Source organism: Mercenaria mercenaria, chromosome 13, assembly GCF_021730395.1.
Source record: "Mercenaria mercenaria strain notata chromosome 13, MADL_Memer_1, whole genome shotgun sequence".
Classification (NCBI taxonomy): Eukaryota; Metazoa; Mollusca; class Bivalvia; order Venerida; family Veneridae; genus Mercenaria; species Mercenaria mercenaria.
This window is the reverse complement of record NC_069373.1, coordinates 27,073,887-27,092,417: the sequence shown is the minus strand read 5'-3', so window position 1 is coordinate 27,092,417 and position 18,531 is coordinate 27,073,887. Positions and strand designations below refer to the sequence as shown.

Genomic DNA, 18,531 nt, shown 5'->3' with positions numbered 1-18,531 from the left:
ATTCAGTTTAGAGAATGTTGCCTAAGCTTTTGTATGTAAGGTAGTATTATGTGGAAGGGCTTCAGTTAGATGAGTGTGTTGTCATTGGACAGCATTTGTTAACTTAACCCTTACCCTGCTAAATTTCTAAAATGAACTTGTCCATCTTTCAATTTGGACAGTACCATTAACTGTTAAAAGGGGTGCTTACCAAAAAGATACGGGCTGAATAGCGAACAGTGCAGATCATAATCAGACTGCATGGATGTGTAGGCTGATCATGATCTGTACTGGTCACAAAGGCAGAATCAATCGTGTCCAGCATGATAAGGGTTAATCGAATCATTTTAATTGTCAAAAGATAATAGAAGGTCAAACTCATAGTGTTCTTGAAAGGAAAGTTTCTGATCAATATCAGAAACACTTCTGGGCCTTCAAATTCACAGAAATATCACCTGTGGTCAGAAGATTACTCTTGTTTTTAGCTCACCTGTCACATAATGACAAGGTGAGCTTTTGTGATCACCCTTCGTCCGTCGTCAGTCCATCTGTCCGTGCGTGCGTCAACAATTTCTTGTCTGCATGATAGTGGTTTCATTTATGATTTTATTTTAACCAAACTTGCACACAACTTGTATCACCTTAAGATCTCGGTTCCTTTCTTGAACTGGCCAGATCCCATTATGGGTTCCAGAGTTATGGCCCCTGAAAGGGCCAAAATTAGCTATTTTGACCTTGTCTGCACAATAGCAGCTTCATTTATGATTTGAATTTAATCAAACTTGCACAAAACTTGTGTCACCATAAGATCTCGGTTCCTTTTTTAAACCGGCCAGATCCCTTAATGGGTTTCCTTAGTTATGGCCCCTGAAAGGGCCAAAATTAGCTATTTTGACCTTGTCTGCACAATAGCAGCTTCATTTATGATTTGATTTTAACCAAACTTGCACACAACTTGTATTACCACAAGATCTTGGTTCCTTTCTTGAACTGGCCAGATTCCATCATGGGTTCCAGAGTTATGGCCCCTTAAAGGTCCAAAATTTGCTATTTTGGCTTTTGAAGCCATATAGATACTTCAGTTATGGTTTTATTTGATACAAACTTCCAAAATATCTTCAGCAACAATAAATCTGGGATTCCATGACAAATCAGATCCAATCGTAGGTTCCAGAGTTATTTTATATCTGATTACCTCCCCTGATTGTAATCAAAATGGATTTATATCAGTAAGTACTTATATAGGACTTATTTGAAATTTAATTATTGTCATTAGTTGGACTGAGCCAATCAGGGTAGATAACTATGGACTGATTTTATGTCAAATTACCTCCCTTTATTTCAAATTAAAATGGGTATATCTCCGTAACTAATGAAGATATTGATCTGAAATTTCATTTATGTCAACAGATTTAATTGGCAGATCCTTCTTTTGTTCACTTACAATAATTTTTTTTAATTACTTCCCTTTTACGTTACTATAAATAGCTTATTTTTAGTAACTTTTTTATTATTGGCCGTAGGGAAAAACCGAGACCACTTTTCTATGGTACCTCCAATTTTTAGGTGTATTTTGACATATCTGTTTTTTTTTCTTTTTGGTTAAATTTCTTCCCTTTGTTGTTCCTGTCCTTTGGACTTAGATATTTTTTCTGAGGACCTTCTTGTCCTCAAGTGCAATGATAACAGGTGAGCGATATAGGGCCATCATGGCCCTCTTGTTTGGTCAGTACCTGAAGGGTATAAGTTACAGTAACATTGGGATTGGAAATGGTTTCTGATCTGTAACTGTGGGTGCCAATCTTCTTAAAATGATGTTCCGTAGTCAGTAGATGACCCATTGCTCTTGAGGTCATTTGGTCAAAGGTGAAGGTCACTGCATACAAAATTACATAATTGCTTCCGACAGGCCATAATGGCGGGCATATGTGTTTTACGAACAGGTTTTGTAAACTTAGAATTTTATAAAAGTTTTATTATGAATTTGGCTGTGCTTGCAATTTTTATTCTTTCCACATTTGAAAGCTGAATTGTCACAAAAGTAACTATGTTCAGTTTCATGCCTATATTTCTTTGCTTCAGCATGTTTGAAAAGAAAATTAAATATTTTGATTTCTTAACAATTAGCCCTAAATATTTTGATATTTTCTTTGAAAAAAAAATGCCACAAACATCATGCTGGAGATGCAATCATATTTTTATTTAGCTATTTATTTTTGCTTCAGGTGTATTCACTATAGAAGTTTTACTTCGGTATGGAATTTCTGTATTCCTCTAGGGACAAATCTGATAAGGTATGAGAGGAAGAACAAGTGTATATTTTTTGTACTACTGTAAGGTTAAACTAAAACCCTTGAGCACATTTATTGCAGTCTTCTAAATTTTCTTTCCAAGGAAAACTAATCAACATTGCATGCAAGGATTGTGAATAGTTAGATTAAAAAAAACAGTTACAGATTTATTCTAAACTAGGTTATGAACTAGGGCTGTGACGATTTCAAAATTTTGAAACCGGTTAATCATTTGTATGAAATCGAATCGAACCGGTTAATCGGCCGCCATATTGAAAATGCTGTTTTCTTTCCTGACGACCAAGGTACTTCCAGCAGCTGACTTCAACGGGAACTTGCGGAATTTATCGTTTGCAAGCAGTGTGATAATTAATAAGTCATATTTTGGTGTATTTCATTTTGAATTTATCATAACAGGTGAATCCGAGACTATTGATTATGTTGATTGATGTGTTTTAGCGGAAATATATTGCGGGTCTATGGGCTGGTCAAAGAAATGTACAAAGATAAAGTACGATTCGCGATGTTTTTTGTTTGAGAGCGACTAGCGGTTTTGCAAAATTGAAACCGATTTCACTAAGTAATCGAATCTGATCTGATTAACCGAGTAATCATCCCAGTCCTATTATGAACACCAAATTTAGAGGGGGTCAGTATAAGAAAGTAGGACTGCATGATTCCAGGTTAGTAAGTTGGTAAGGATAAATGTTTTTGTGGTATAATGTGAGTACTGAGGTATTCATGGAAAGCAATTATTGTCATAGTATTTTTTCAATAAAATCTACAAGAAGATCCTTTGGAATCATAAAGAATGCTGCAAAGCAAAATGGTAGCAGATTTAATTTGATTGAGTCTGTTGAGGAATGATTATGAAGACTGTTACACCCAACACCCCGTAACAACGAGTTAAGTGGAATAAAGATATATGTCCACCAGTTTTCCTATATGTACATTGTAGCAACTTTTAAAAAAGAAAGTCTTCTTGTCAGAAACTGTTGACACTATTTAAAATTAATTCCACACACTTGTGATTCTTGGGTGACCCCTTGACAAGAATGCTCAAATTGATAACATTTGTCAAAGGATAAGGCCACCAAAGGGTGTTGTCACTTTTTCCTGTAAATGTAATAAGTTTTTGTCAGAAACTGTTTCTTTGGTAGAGAGTTCAACAAAACATGTTTGACAGAGCTGCTATATAATATATATTTAAACAAAATCTGCTCTTAAACCAATGGTTTGATTTTTAAATAGTTTCCACAGAACACATAGCAGCCATTTATACAATTGTGCTACAGCTAATGCTTTGGTTATTAGCTCACCTGAGCACGAAGTGCTCATGGTGAAGTATTGTGATCACGCTGTGTCCATCATCCATCCGTGCGTGCGTCAAGTATGTCATCAACATTTGTGTTTAAACGACATCTTCTCCAAAACCACTGAATGCAGTTTGATGGAACTTGGCCATGATGTTCCTTTGGTGGTCCTCTACCAAAATTGTTCAAACGGTTCCGGTCGGTTGCACATAGGGGCTGCCAGAGCTAAAAATAGAAAAAACTTCAAACAACATCTCCTAAACCGATGGTCTGATTTTGAAATAATATCACACAAATTCTCCTTACGCTACCCTCTACCAAGATTGTTCAAATTATTTTGATTCGTCAAAAAACTTGGCCGCCAGAGGGCGTGGTCACTTTTCCCTATATGTATATAGTGGAAACTTTAAAAATCTTCTTGTGTGAAACTGCTGGCCTGATTTTAAAATAATTTTACACAAATGGTCCTTGTGTGACCCTCTACCAAGATTGTTCAAGTTATTTTGATTCGTCAAAAAACATGGCCGCCAGAGGGCCTGGTCACTTTTTTCCTATATGCATATAATGGAAACTTCAAAAATCTTCTTGTATGAAACTGCTTGTCCGATTTTCGAATAATTTTACACAAATGGTCCTTGTGTGACCCTCTACCAAGATTATTCAAATTATTTTGATTCATCAAAAAACATGACCGCCAGAGACGTGGTCACTTTTCCCTCTAGTCTATGTATATTGTGGAAACTTTCAAAATCTTTTTTGTGTGAAACTGCTTGCCCGATTTTACAATTATTTTGCACAAATGGTTCTTGTGTGACCCTCTACCAAGATTGTTCAAATTTTTCCGATTCATCAAAAACATGGCTGCCAGGGGGTGTGGTCACTTTTCTTCTCTGAATCAATAATAGCTACAGCCTTGATATTTGGCGTGTGATATCAGACTTGTAATGTGTACCATAATTGTTCAAATTATTGCCCTAGGTTCAAAAGTGTGTGTGACATGTATATAATATAGGCTAAAATAGAAGAAACCTAACTCTGTACTTATACAAACACACTTGATGCCTTGTACACAGGTGAGCGCTTTAGGGTCAACGACCCTCTTGTTTTCTTTAATTTCTATCTCCTGTATAACAAAGCTTGTCTGTTATCTTATTAATGATGGTACAGGTCCTTGCTCCAGCTTAAATATACATTGTGGTTGTTATGAAATGTCTGTCAGCACTATTTGTTGCTGTAATTTAATTCAATAATATGGAGATCATACATATCTTTTTACTCTGTGAGTGTTATATCAGTAAAATGTCAGTGGGGCGTTTGGAGGGTGTGGGGTAGGGGTGGGGGGGGGGGGAGTTGTAGTAGTTACCCAGATGGCACAGTGGCCGACTGTTGTTGCTAGTCCTTGCTTAAAATAATTTCCATAACGTCTTTAATTTGGGTACAATCTGGCATTTGGACAAGCTTTAGTATAATTGCTCACTGGCAAAAGTTTACACCATTGTCTTTTGTCAAGAATACCACCCATTATCTTTTCAGATTGGCCATTAAACTTTCCTGCTGTAAAGTATAGAAATTCCATACTTGTGTACAGTCTCAGATATGAATATTTTGAACTGCATGTTATTATGCCAGAGTGGGTATGTTGTACATCTGTTAATTTGTCTCTCTCTCAATCAGTTAGTAGACAATTTGGTTTCTGATTATTAACTAGAGAATGCTTGGTATATCAAAGGTCAAACAAAATGATTGCCTGTAGTCAATAGATGGCTGTTGGGTGAGTATGTCAAAGGTCAATGTTATAGTGACCTTGAGATGGAAAATAGTTTCCACTTAATAACTAAAGATAGCTTTGGCTTACAATTGTCAATATATATAGGATAATTGTCTATGGTATGTAATGATTGCCTGCAGTCAGTAGATGACCCCTAATGTTTTGGGTTAGAAGGACAACTGTCACGTTGACCTCTAGTCTCAAAATGATTGCCTCTGGTCAGTAAATTACCCCTGCAGTTTTGGAGGTAATTATGTCAAAGGTCAAGGTCACATTAACCTGGAGAATGAAAACATTTTGAACCTAACATTTTACAACTAAAGAACACTTGTGCCTTATGTTTTTTTATGCCCCCGAAGGGAGGCATATAGTTTTTGAACCGTCTGTCTGTCGGTCTGTCAGTCTGTCGGTCTGTCCGCATTTTTCGTGTCCGGTCCATATCTTTGTCATCGATGGATGGATTTTCAAATAACTTGGCATGAATGTGTACCACAGTAAGACGACGTGTCGCGCGCAAGACCCAGGTCCGTAGCTCAAAGGTCAAGGTCACACTTAGACATTAAAGGTTATTGCATTGATGGGCGTGTCCGGTCCATATCTTTGTCATCGATGGATGGATTTTCAAATAACTTGGCATGAATGTGTACCACAGTAAGACGACGTGTCGCGCGCAAGACCCAGGTCCGTACCTCAAAGGTCAAGGTCACACTTAGACATTAAGGGACAGTGCATTGATGGGCGTGTCCGGTCCATATCTTTGTCATCGATGGATGGATTTTCAAATAACTTGGCATGAATGTGTACCACAGTAAGACGACGTGTTGCGCGCAAGACCCAGGTCCGTATCTCAAAGGTCAAGGTCACACTTAGACATTAAGGGATAGTGCATTGATGGGCGTGTCCGGTCCATATCTTTGTCATCGATGGATGGATTTTCAAATAACTTGGCATGAATGTGTACCACAGTAAGACGACATGTCATGCGCAAGACCCAGGTCCGTAGCTCAAAGGTCAAGGTCACACTTAGATGTTAAAGGTCTTTTTTCATGATAGTGCATTGATGGGCGTGTCCGGTCCATATCTTTGTCATTCATGCATGGATTTTAAAATAACTACGCATAAATGTGCGACACAGTAAGACGACGTGTCGCGTGCAAGACCCAGCTCTGTAGGTCAAAGTTCCTAAACTCGAACATCGGCCATAACTATTCATTTAAAGTGCCATCGGGGGCATGTTTCATCCTATGGAGACAGCTCTTGTTTCACTTTCCATTTCCAGGCTCTTAAGTCTTAATATATAATAGCTTTCAAACTTCACAAGATGACTAAGTACCACTTTTAGAGGATCCCAAGGTCAAAGATCAAGGTCACAGTGACCTCGCTGTCCTGAAGACTTAACATGATTTCTGGACTCAAATTCATTAAGTGTAACAGCTACAGTTTTCAAACATAACACATTGACAAAGCACAAGTAGACGAAGAGCCTTAATTAGTGGCCACAGGGACCTGACTAGATATCTGGTAATTTTTTTTTTTTCTGGGCTGTAAGTCACAAAATATAATAGTTAAGCTTTCTAACTTCATATGATGACTTGGAACTTCTTGAAGAGGATCCCTACTATTTTTGGGATCAGTAAATTTAAGGTCAAGGTTATCATAACTGGGAGAATGAAAATGATTTCTTGACTACAGGTCATAAGGTATTAATAGCTACAGCTTTCAGATTTTATAGTGATATCAGATATTGACATCAAAGAAAAAAATCTCTAGTTATAGAGCAGACATTGTCAGTCATGGCAATTTGACTGATTGAAGGGCCTAAGCACCCATAAAGGGTGAAAACATAATGTGTCATATTTTTTAGCTCACTTCACTTCGTGACAGGTGAGCTATTGTGACCGCTTGATGTCTGTCGTCCGCCGTGCGTCGTCCGTCAACAATTTCTAAAAAAATCTTCTTCTTGAAAACCACTGGGCAGAATTACACCAAACTTCACAGGAATGATCCTTGGGTGACCCCCTTTCAAAATTGTTCAAAGAATTGAATTCCATGCAGAACTCTTGTTGCCATGGCAACCGAAAGGAAAAACTTTAAAAATCTTCTTATCCAAAACCACAGGGCTTAGGGCTTTGATATCTGGTGTGTAGCATCATCTAGTGGTCCTCTACCAAAATTGTTCAAATTATCCCCCTAGGGTCAAATATGGCCCCGCCCCGGTGGTCACATTGTCTATATAGACTTATATAGGGAAACTTTGAAAATTTTCTTGTACAAAACCATATGGCCTAGGGCTTTGATATTTGGTGTGTAGCATCATCTAGTGGTCCTCTACCAAGATTGTTCAAATTATCCCCCTAGGGTCAAATAGGCCCTGCCCCGGGGGTCCCAAGTTTTACATAGACTTATATAGGAAAAAAAAGTTTAAAAATCTTCTTGTCTGAAACCACAACACTTAGACCTTTGATATTTCAAATTGTACCCCTTGGGTGAAAAGAGGCCCTGCCCTGGGGGTCCCAAGTTTTATATAGACTTATATAGGAAAAAGCTTTAAAAATCTTCTTGTCTGAAACCATACGACCTAGGCTTTTGATATTTGGTATGATGCATTGTCTAGTAGTCCTCTACCAAAATTGTTCAAATTATGCCCCTGGGGTTAAAAGAGGCCCCACACTGGGGTCACTTAGTTATTATGTGAGTTATGTAGGAAAAATACTTAAAAAATCATCTGATCCTATTTCCAAGACTGTTTAATTATAATTACCTGATGACCCCAAGTAATATGATGTCACTTGACTGTGACCTTGACCTACTGACCTACTTGTTTTTTAAGATACAGCCTTGAAATTTTGATGACATACACAGTTTTGCACACAAATCGTAAAACTGAATTTCATTGACCATGAATGTGACCTACTGACTTTCTTAATTTTTTTTTTTCTGTTTGACATTTGAAACATGTAGCTCATATTACTCAGGTGAGCGATCGAGGGTCATCATGACCCTCTTGTTTAATTGTGGCATATATATAAACAAGCAGCTAACGTCTGACGGCGTTTTGGCCGGGTTTTCTGAATTAGGTGATAATGAGTTAAAGTTCTAATAAAGGCATACAATAAATAACCCCCAAATTAATAAGCACTATTGAAGGAAAAAAGAGAAAAAAAGAAATGGCCAGGTAGAAAATGAAATTAAAGAAAAATCGGTGTAAAAAAATAAAAGTAAGAAAAAACACAATTTTCAATGTTTATATCACTGTGACTTTGACCTTTGACCCCGAAATCAATAGGGGTCATGTACACATCAAAACCAACATACTTACTAAGTTTCAAGGTCCTAGGTGAAATACTTGTCCAGATATTGAGCAGAAACAATTTCAATGTTCAGGTCCCTGTGACTTGTCCAGATATTGAGCGGAAACCATTTTCAATGTTCAGGTCCCTGTGACCTTGACCTTTGACCAAGTGACCCCAAAATTAATAGGGGTCATGTACACATCAAGACCAACATACCTATGAAGTTTCAAGGTCCTAGGTGAAATACTTGTCCAGATATTGAGTGAACAAAAAGGTTAACATGAGTCTCATTATTTCCATCCATCCGCCAGACAGACTTAATCTACAAGCCTAATTTTTCTTCGAAAACCCGGCCAAAAAGTGGTCAGCGAGTTCATGGGTTTTCTTTGTTTTAAATCTTGTTTTGGATTTTTCTACTTTGTTTTATATAATAATCAAAAATATAATTATGTTGGAATCTGTAGTTCACATCTATTATGCATGTATGTTGTAATTAGCTCTTGGAATGGGGTAGCTTTTCTTTTAAGAATGATATATACATGAGAAAATGGTATATACAGTTGAAACTCGGTATCTCAAAGTTGCTTGCCTCGAAATTCCGCTTAAGTCGAAGAAATTTTCAAGTCCCATCAAATTTCCTTCTTTATATATTTAATTCAATTGCGGTTACGTCAAAATTTGACTTACCGAGACTCAGGATATGTCGAAAGGGATTTTCAGTGCATTGTAAACTCGGTAAGTCGAAGTGAGAAAAATATGCGATAAAATTTTACACATGTCATTGTGAATGTGGTTGGTTTTCAACACATGTCCTTGTTTATTGCCTAACCAGAAAGCCATGATGCCGACATACCAAAGGTGCTGCGATTATCAAAGTGAGATGATGTCATACTTGTTTGCACGTGCCATAATGATAATTGTTTGATGTAAGCATTAGATTTCTTTAGACAGCAGTCATTTGTTTTGAGACGTTATGAAAATTGCTTTTTATTTAAACTATTGAATTAATTAATTGTACCCCCCGACAACAAAGTTGTAAGGGGGGGTATACTGGTTTCAGGTTGTCTGTCTCTCTGTCCGTCTGGCCGTCTGTCCGTAGATGCAATCTTGTGCTCACCATCTCTCCTTATCCCCTTGACAGAATTTAATGAAACTTCACACAAGTGATCAGTACCAACAGTAGTTGTGCATGGGGCATGTTAGGTTCTTTTAGAAAAAAAAATTTGCAGAGTTATGGGACTTTGTTTTTTTTTGTTACTATACTATATACATAGACACAATCTTGTGCACATCATCTCTCCTCATCCCCTTGACACAATTTAATGAAACTTCACACAAGTGATCAGTACCAACAGTAGTTGTGCATGGGGCATGTTAGGTTCTTTCAGCGACAAAAATTGCAGAGTTATGGGACTTTGTTTTTTTGTTACTTTACTATATACATAGACACAATCTGGTGCGCACCATCTCTCCTCATCCCCTTGACACAATTTAATGAAACTTCACACAAGTGATCAGTAACAACAGTAGTTGTGCATGGGGCATGTTAGGTTCTTTGAGAAAAAAATTTGCAGTTATGGGACTTTGTTTTTTTGTTACTATACTATATACATAGACACAATCTTGTGCGCACCATCTCTCCTCATCCTCTTGACACAATTTAATGAAACTTCACACATGTGATCAATAACAACAGTAGTTGTGCATGGGGCATGTTAGGTTCTTTCAGCGACAAAATTGCAGAGTTATGGGACTTTGTTTTTTTTGTTACTATACTATATACATAGACACAATCTTGTGCGCACCATCTCTCCTCATCCCTTGACACAATTTAATGAAACTTCACACAAGTGATCAGTACCAACAGTAGTTGTGCATGGGGCATGTTAGGTTCTTTTAGAAAAAAAATTGCAGAGTTATGGGACTTTGTTTTTTTGTTACTATACTATATACATAGACACAATCTTGTGCGCACCATCTCTCCTCATCCCCTTGACACAATTTAATGAAACTTCACACAAGTGATCAGTAACAACAGTAGTTGTGCATGGGGCATGTTAGGTTCTTTGAGAAAAAAAATTTGCAGTTATGGGACTTTGTTTTTTTGTTACTATACTATATACATAGACACAATCTTGTGCGCACCATCTCTCCTCATCCTCTTGACACAATTTAATGAAACTTCACACAAGTGATCAATAACAACAGTAGTTGTGCATGGGGCATGTTAGGTTCTTTCAGCGACAAAAATTGCAGAGTTATGGGACTTTGTTTTTTTTGTTACTATACTATATACATAGACACAATCTTGTGCGCACCATCTCTCCTCATCCCCTTGACACAATTTAATGAAACTTCACACAAGTGATCAGTACCAACAGCAGTTGTGCATGGGGCATGTTAGGTTCTTTTAGAAAAAAAATTGCAGAGTTATGGGACTTTGTTTTTTTGTTACTATACTATATACATAGACACAATCTTGTGCGCACCATCTCTCCTCATCCCCTTGACACAATTTAATGAAACTTCACACAAGTGATCAGTAACAACAGCAGTTGTGCATGGGGCATGTTAGGTTCTTTGAGAAAAAAAATTTGCAGTTATGGGACTTTGTTTTTTTGTTACTATACTATATACATAGACACAATCTTGTGCGCACCATCTCTCCTCATCCCCTTGACACAATTTAATGAAACTTCACACAAGTGATCAGTAACAACAGTAGTTGTGCATGGGGCATGTTAGGTTCTTTCAGAAAAAAAATTTGCAGTTATGGGACTTTGTTTTTTGTTACTATACTATATACATAGACACAATCTTGTGCTCACCATCTCTCCTCATCCCCTTGACACAATTTAATGAAACTTCACACAAGTGATCAATAACAACAGTAGTTGTGCATGGGGCATGTTAGGTTCTTTCAGCGACAAAAATTGCAGAGTTATGGGACTTTGTTTTTTTTGTTACTATACTCTATACATAGACACAATCTTGTGCGCACCATCTCTCCTCAGTCTCTTGACACAATTTAATGAAACTTCACACAAGTGATCAGTACCAACAGTAGTTGTGCATGGGGCATGTTAGGTTCTTTTAGAAAAAAAATTGCAGAGTTATGGGACTTTGTTTTTTTGTTACTATACTATATACATAGACACAATCTTGTGCGCACCATCTCTCCTCATCCCCTTGACACAATTTAATGAAACTTCACACAAGTGATCAGTAACAACAGCAGTTGTGCATGGGGCATGTTAGGTTCTTTGAGAAAAAAAATTTGCAGTTATGGGACTTTGTTTTTTTGTTACTATACTATATACATAGACACAATCTTGTGCGCACCATCTCTCCTCATCCCCTTGACACAATTTAATGAAACTTCACACAAGTGATCAATAACAACAGTAGTTGTGCATGGGGCATGTTAGGTTCTTTCAGCGACAAAAATTGCAGAGTTATGGGACTTTGTTTTTTTTGTTACTATACTATATACATAGACACAATCTTGTGCGCACCATCTCTCCTCATCCCCTTGACACAATTTAATGAAACTTCACACAAGTGATCAGTACCAACAGCAGTTGTGCATGGGGCATGTTAGGTTCTTTTAGAAAAAAATTGCAGAGTTATGGGACTTTGTTTTTTTGTTACTATACTATATACATAGACACAATCTTGTGCGCACCATCTCTCCTCATCCCCTTGACACAATTTAATGAAACTTCACACAAGTGATCAGTAACAACAGCAGTTGTGCATGGGGCATGTTAGGTTCTTTGAGAAAAAAATTTGCAGTTATGGGACTTTGTTTTTTTGTTACTATACTATATACATAGACACAATCTTGTGCGCACCATCTCTCCTCATCCCTTGACACAATTTAATGAAACTTCACACAAGTGATCAGTAACAACAGCAGTTGTGCATGGGGCATGTTAGGTTCTTTGAGAAAAAAATTTGCAGTTATGGGACTTTGTTTTTTGTTACTATACTATATACATAGACACAATCTTGTGCGCACCATCTCTCCTCATCCTCTTGACACAATTTAATGAAACTTCACACAAGTGATCAATAACAACAGTAGTTGTGCATGGGGCATGTTAGGTTCTTTCAGCGACAAAAATTGCAGAGTTATGGGACTTTGTTTTTTTTGTTACTATACTATATACATAGACACAATCTTGTGCGCACCATCTCTCCTCATCCCCTTGACACAATTTAATGAAACTTCACACAAGTGATCAGTACCAACAGCAGTTGTGCATGGGGCATGTTAGGTTCTTTTAGAAAAAAATTGCAGAGTTATGGGACTTTGTTTTTTTGTTACTATACTATATACATAGACACAATCTTGTGCGCACCATCTCTCCTCATCCCCTTGACACAATTTAATGAAACTTCACACAAGTGATCAGTAACAACAGCAGTTGTGCATGGGGCATGTTAGGTTCTTTGAGAAAAAAAATTTGCAGTTATGGGACTTTGTTTTTTTGTTTACTATACTATATACATAGACACAATCTTGTGCGCACCATCTCTCCTCATCCCCTTGACACAATTTAATGAAACTTCACACAAGTGATCAGTAACAACAGTAGTTGTGCATGGGGCATGTTAGGTTCTTTCAGAAAAAAAATTTGCAGTTATGGGACTTTGTTTTTTGTTACTATACTATATACATAGACACAATCTTGTGCTCACCATCTCTCCTCATCCTCTTGACACAATTTAATGAAACTTCACACAAGTGATCAATAACAACAGTAGTTGTGCATGGGGCATGTTAGGTTCTTTCAGCGACAAAAATTGCAGAGTTATGGGACTTTGTTTTTTTTGTTACTATACTATATACATAGACACAATCTTGTGCGCACCATCTCTCCTCAGTCTCTTGACACAATTTAATGAAACTTCACACAAGTGATCAGTACCAACAGTAGTTGTGCATGGGGCATGTTAGGTTCTTTTAGAAAAAAAATTGCAGAGTTATGGGACTTTGTTTTTTTTGTTACTATACTATATACATAGACACAATCTTGTGCGCACCATCTCTCCTCATCCCCTTGACACAATTTAATGAAACTTCACACAAGTGATCAGTAACAACAGCAGTTGTGCATGGGGCATGTTAGGTTCTTTGAGAAAAAAAATTTGCAGTTATGGGACTTTGTTTTTTTGTTACTATACTATATACATAGACACAATCTTGTGCGCACCATCTCTCCTCATCCCCTTGACACAATTTAATGAAACTTCACACAAGTGATCAATAACAACAGTAGTTGTGCATGGGGCATGTTAGGTTCTTTCAGCGACAAAAATTGCAGAGTTATGGGACTTTGTTTTTTTTGTTACTATACTATATACATAGACACAATCTTGTGCGCACCATCTCTCCTCATCCCCTTGACACAATTTAATGAAACTTCACACAAGTGATCAGTACCAACAGCAGTTGTGCATGGGGCATGTTAGGTTCTTTTAGAAAAAAATTGCAGAGTTATGGGACTTTGTTTTTTTGTTACTATACTATATACATAGACACAATCTTGTGCGCACCATCTCTCCTCATCCCTTGACACAATTTAATGAAACTTCACACAAGTGATCAGTAACAACAGCAGTTGTGCATGGGGCATGTTAGGTTCTTTGAGAAAAAAAATTTGCAGTTATGGGACTTTGTTTTTTTGTTACTATACTATATACATAGACACAATCTTGTGCGCACCATCTCTCCTCATCCCCTTGACACAATTTAATGAAACTTCACACAAGTGATCAGTAACAACAGTAGTTGTGCATGGGGCATGTTAGGTTCTTTCAGAAAAAAAATTTGCAGTTATGGGACTTTGTTTTTTGTTACTATACTATATACATAGACACAATCTTGTGCGCACCATCTCTCCTCATCCTCTTGACACAATTTAATGAAACTTCACACAAGTGATCAATAACAACAGTAGTTGTGCATGGGGCATGTTAGGTTCTTTCAGCAACAAAAATTGCAGAGTTATGGGACTTTGTTTTTTTTGTTACTATACTATATACATAGACACAATCTTGTGCGCACCATCTCTCCTCATCCTCTTGACACAATTTAATGAAACTTCACACAAGTGATCAATAACAACAGTAGTTGTGCATGGGGCATGTTAGGTTCTTTCAGCGACAAAAATTGCAGAGTTATGGGACTTTGTTTCTTGTTAACATACTATGTACATACAGTCTGCATATGCAATCTTGTGCGTGCCTAATCTACCAAACCCTTGCACTCATTTCAGCCATATACGTCCCTCCTTATAACTGTTGAAATTTGAGATACCGAGTGTCAGCTGTACTTGTTGATATTTGAGATACCGAGTGTCAGCTGTACTTGTTGAAACTTGAGATACCGAGTGTCAACTGTACTTGTTGAAACTGAAAAACTTAAAAAAGGTGTAAAAATGTATTATTGTTCTGTTTGTAATTGTTTATTGTACTAGACATCAGAAAGCAAAGAATATGTAGGAGTGAGGCTCTCATTTTCTCTGTCATTTCTATGTAATTCTACATATAGCCATCTTTAAAGTACATGTGAACACTCATAACTTAAGAAAGTTCTGATTGGTTAAAGGCTCATAATGCCTTTGTTTAAAATGTGGCTGCCACAATGTTTGTTAAGAACATAAAATGTGTCTCTTTGTTGTTAAATCCTATTTTAGATAATTGTTTTCTCATATATTTGCCAAAGGTTTGAATATTGATTAACCTATTACAAAATATTATTATGTCTCCCCCAGGAGACATATTGTTTTTGCCCTGTCCGTCCATCCGTCCGTCCATCCATATGTCACACTTCATTTCCGAGCAATAACTGGAGAACCATTTGACCTAGAACCTTCAAACTTCATAGGGTTGTAGGGCTGCTGGAGTAGACAACCCCTATTGTTTTTGGGGTCACTCCGTCAAAGGTCAAGGTCACAGGGGCCCGAACATTGAAAACCATTTCCGATCAATAACTAGAGAACCACTTGACCCAGAATGTTGAAACTTCATAGGATGATTGGTCATAAAGAGTAGATGACCCCTATTGATTTTGGGGTCACTCCATCAAAGGTCAAGGTCACAGGGGCCTGAACATTGAAAACCATTTCCAATCAATTACTAGAGAACCACTTGACCCAGAATGTTGAAACTTCATAAGATGATTGTACATGCAAAGTAGATGACCCCTATTGATTTTGGGGTCAGTCTATTAAAGGTCAAGGCCACAGTGGCCTGTTCATGTAAAATCATTTTTAGCTCATCTGATTTTTTGAAAAAAAATGATGAGTTATTGTCATCACTTGAGCGGTTGTCGGCGTCTGCGTCGGCGTTGCCTGGTTAAGTTTTATGTTTAGGTCAGCTTTTTTCCTAAACTATCAAAGCTATTGCTTTGAAACTTGGAATACTTGTTCACCATCATAAGCTGACCCTGTATAGCAAGAAACATAACTCCATCTTGCTTTTTGCAAGATTTATGGCCCCTTTTGTACTTAGAAAATATCAGATTTCTTGGTTAAGTTTTATGTTTAGGTCAACTTTTCTCCTAAACTATCAAAGCTATTGCTTTGAAACTTGGAATACTTGTTCACCATCATAAGCAGACCCTGTACGTCAAGAATCATAACTCCATCTTGCTTTTTGCAAGATTTATTGCCCCTTTTGGACTTAGAAAATCAGTTTTCTTGGTTAAGTTTTATGTTTAGGTCAGCTTTTATCCTAAACTATCAAAGCTATTGCTTTAAAACTTGCAACACTTGTTTACCATCATAAGTTGACCCTGTATAGCAAGAAACATAACTCCGTCCTGCTTTTTGCAAGATTTATGGCCCCTTTTGGACTTAGAAAATATCAGATTTCTTGGTTAAGTTTTATGTTTAGGTCAACTTTTTCTCTTAAACTATCTAAGCTATTGCTTTGAAACTTGCAACACTTGTTCACCATCATAAGCTGACCCTGTATAGCAAGAAACATAACTCCGTCCTGCTTTTTGCAAGATTTATGGCCCCTTTTTGACTTAGAAAATATCAGATTTCTTGGTTAAGTTTTATGTTTAGGTCAACTTTTTCTCTTAAACTATCAAAGCTATTGCTTTGAAACTTGCAACACTTGTTCACCATCATAAGCTGACCCTGTACAGCAAGCAACATAACTCCATCCTGCTTTTTGCAATAATTATTGCCCCTTTTGGACTTAGAAAATCATTTTCTTGGTTGAGTATTATGTTTAAGTCAACTTTTCTCATAAACTATTAAAGCTATTGCTTTAAAACTTGCAACAGTTTTTCACCATCATAAGTGGACACTGTACATCAAGAAACATAACTCTATCCTGCTTTTTGCAAGAATGATGGCCCTTTTTAGACTTAGAAAATCATGGGTAGGACAATATTTCTATTACACAAAAAAAATCAGATGAGCGTCAGCACCCGCAAGGCGGTGCTCTTGTTTGGAAATAACTTGAGAACCACTTGACCTACAATGTTGAAACTTAATAGGATGATTGGACTTGCAGAGTAGATGACCCCTATTTATTTTGAGGTCACTTGATCAAAGGTCAAGGTCACAGAAGCCTGAACGGTGACTTGAGAACCACTAGGTCAAGAGTGTTGAAATTTAGCGGGATGATTGGACATGCCAAGTAGATGATCCCTATTGCAGCCAACCATCAGTGTCTCTTTGACTTTTGCTTCTGACCCCTTTTGACTTCTTGCCTATAGGACTTTGCATTGGGGGAGACATGTGCTTTTTTACAAAAGCATTTTCTAGTTGAATCCATTGTTTATCTCCCTTAGTGGCTGTAGCCCCATAAGTTCATGTGCAACATTGAAAGAAGTGCTTTCTTAACCATGTAGTTATGCATAACATCTAAATGGGTAACTGAGGTAACTGATTCATCTTTTTTAACATAAAATTTAAAGCCTTATGGAACTTTAACTGCTAAGACAAATTATGTGCTTAAGGATGCTTTCATTACTACACAGAAATGTTTAGGGCTGGGACGATTTCAAAATTTTGAAACCGGTTAATTGTCTGTTTGATATCGAATCGAACCGGTTAATCGGCCGCCATATTAAAAATGCTGTTTCCTTTCCTCAAGGTACTTCCAGCAGCTGACTTCATTAGAAACTTACCGTCTTTATCGTTTGCAAGCAGAATGACAATTGATAAGTCATATTTTGGTGTATTTTATTTCAAATATATCACGACATGCAAGTCCAAGACTATTGATTATGTTCAAGTTGATGTGTTTTAGCGGAAATATACTGTGGATCTATGTGCTGGTCAAAGAAATGTATAAAGATAAAGTACGACTTGTGATGTTTATTTTTTTGAGAGCGATTAGCGGTTTTGCAAAATTGAAACCATTTTCACCTAGTAATCGAATCGGATCCGATTAACCGAGTAATCGCCCCAGTCCTAGAAATGATTAGACTATTTGCCACCCATATGATCCATGATGGATTATCTTAATACTGCACACAAATGTTCCCCATTATAAAACGTGATGTTTACATGATCTGTGCTTGTAGGTCAAGGTCACTATTGAAATTTAAGTAAAAATAATTTTTAGCTCCACTGTTCGGGAAATAGGAGGGCTATTCTACTCGCCCCGGTGTTGGTGTCGGCGTGAGCTTTCTTGGTTAAAGTTTTTCGGCAACCTTTGTTTTTCTGTCATATCTTTGTTGCTATTGCTTATATCTTACTATAAGTTCACATAAACATTGTCCAGCATACAAACAAAGTATGTGCAGTGGCTGGGCCCATTATATGTTTATTATTTATTCGTGATTGTAAAGTAATTTCGCGACCCGAATGGGTTTGACAGTTGTACTGCACAAAGTTTCGGACAATTTAAATGCA

At 37.2% G+C, this 18,531-nt stretch overlaps 1 protein-coding gene across 8 annotated transcripts in view; it reads left to right on the top strand.

Moving 5' to 3' along the window:
* The window catches only part of LOC123529246 (molybdate-anion transporter-like), a 172,472-nt gene that overhangs the window by 135,630 nt on the left and 18,311 nt on the right, over window positions 1-18,531 (top strand). The window lies entirely within an intron of this gene.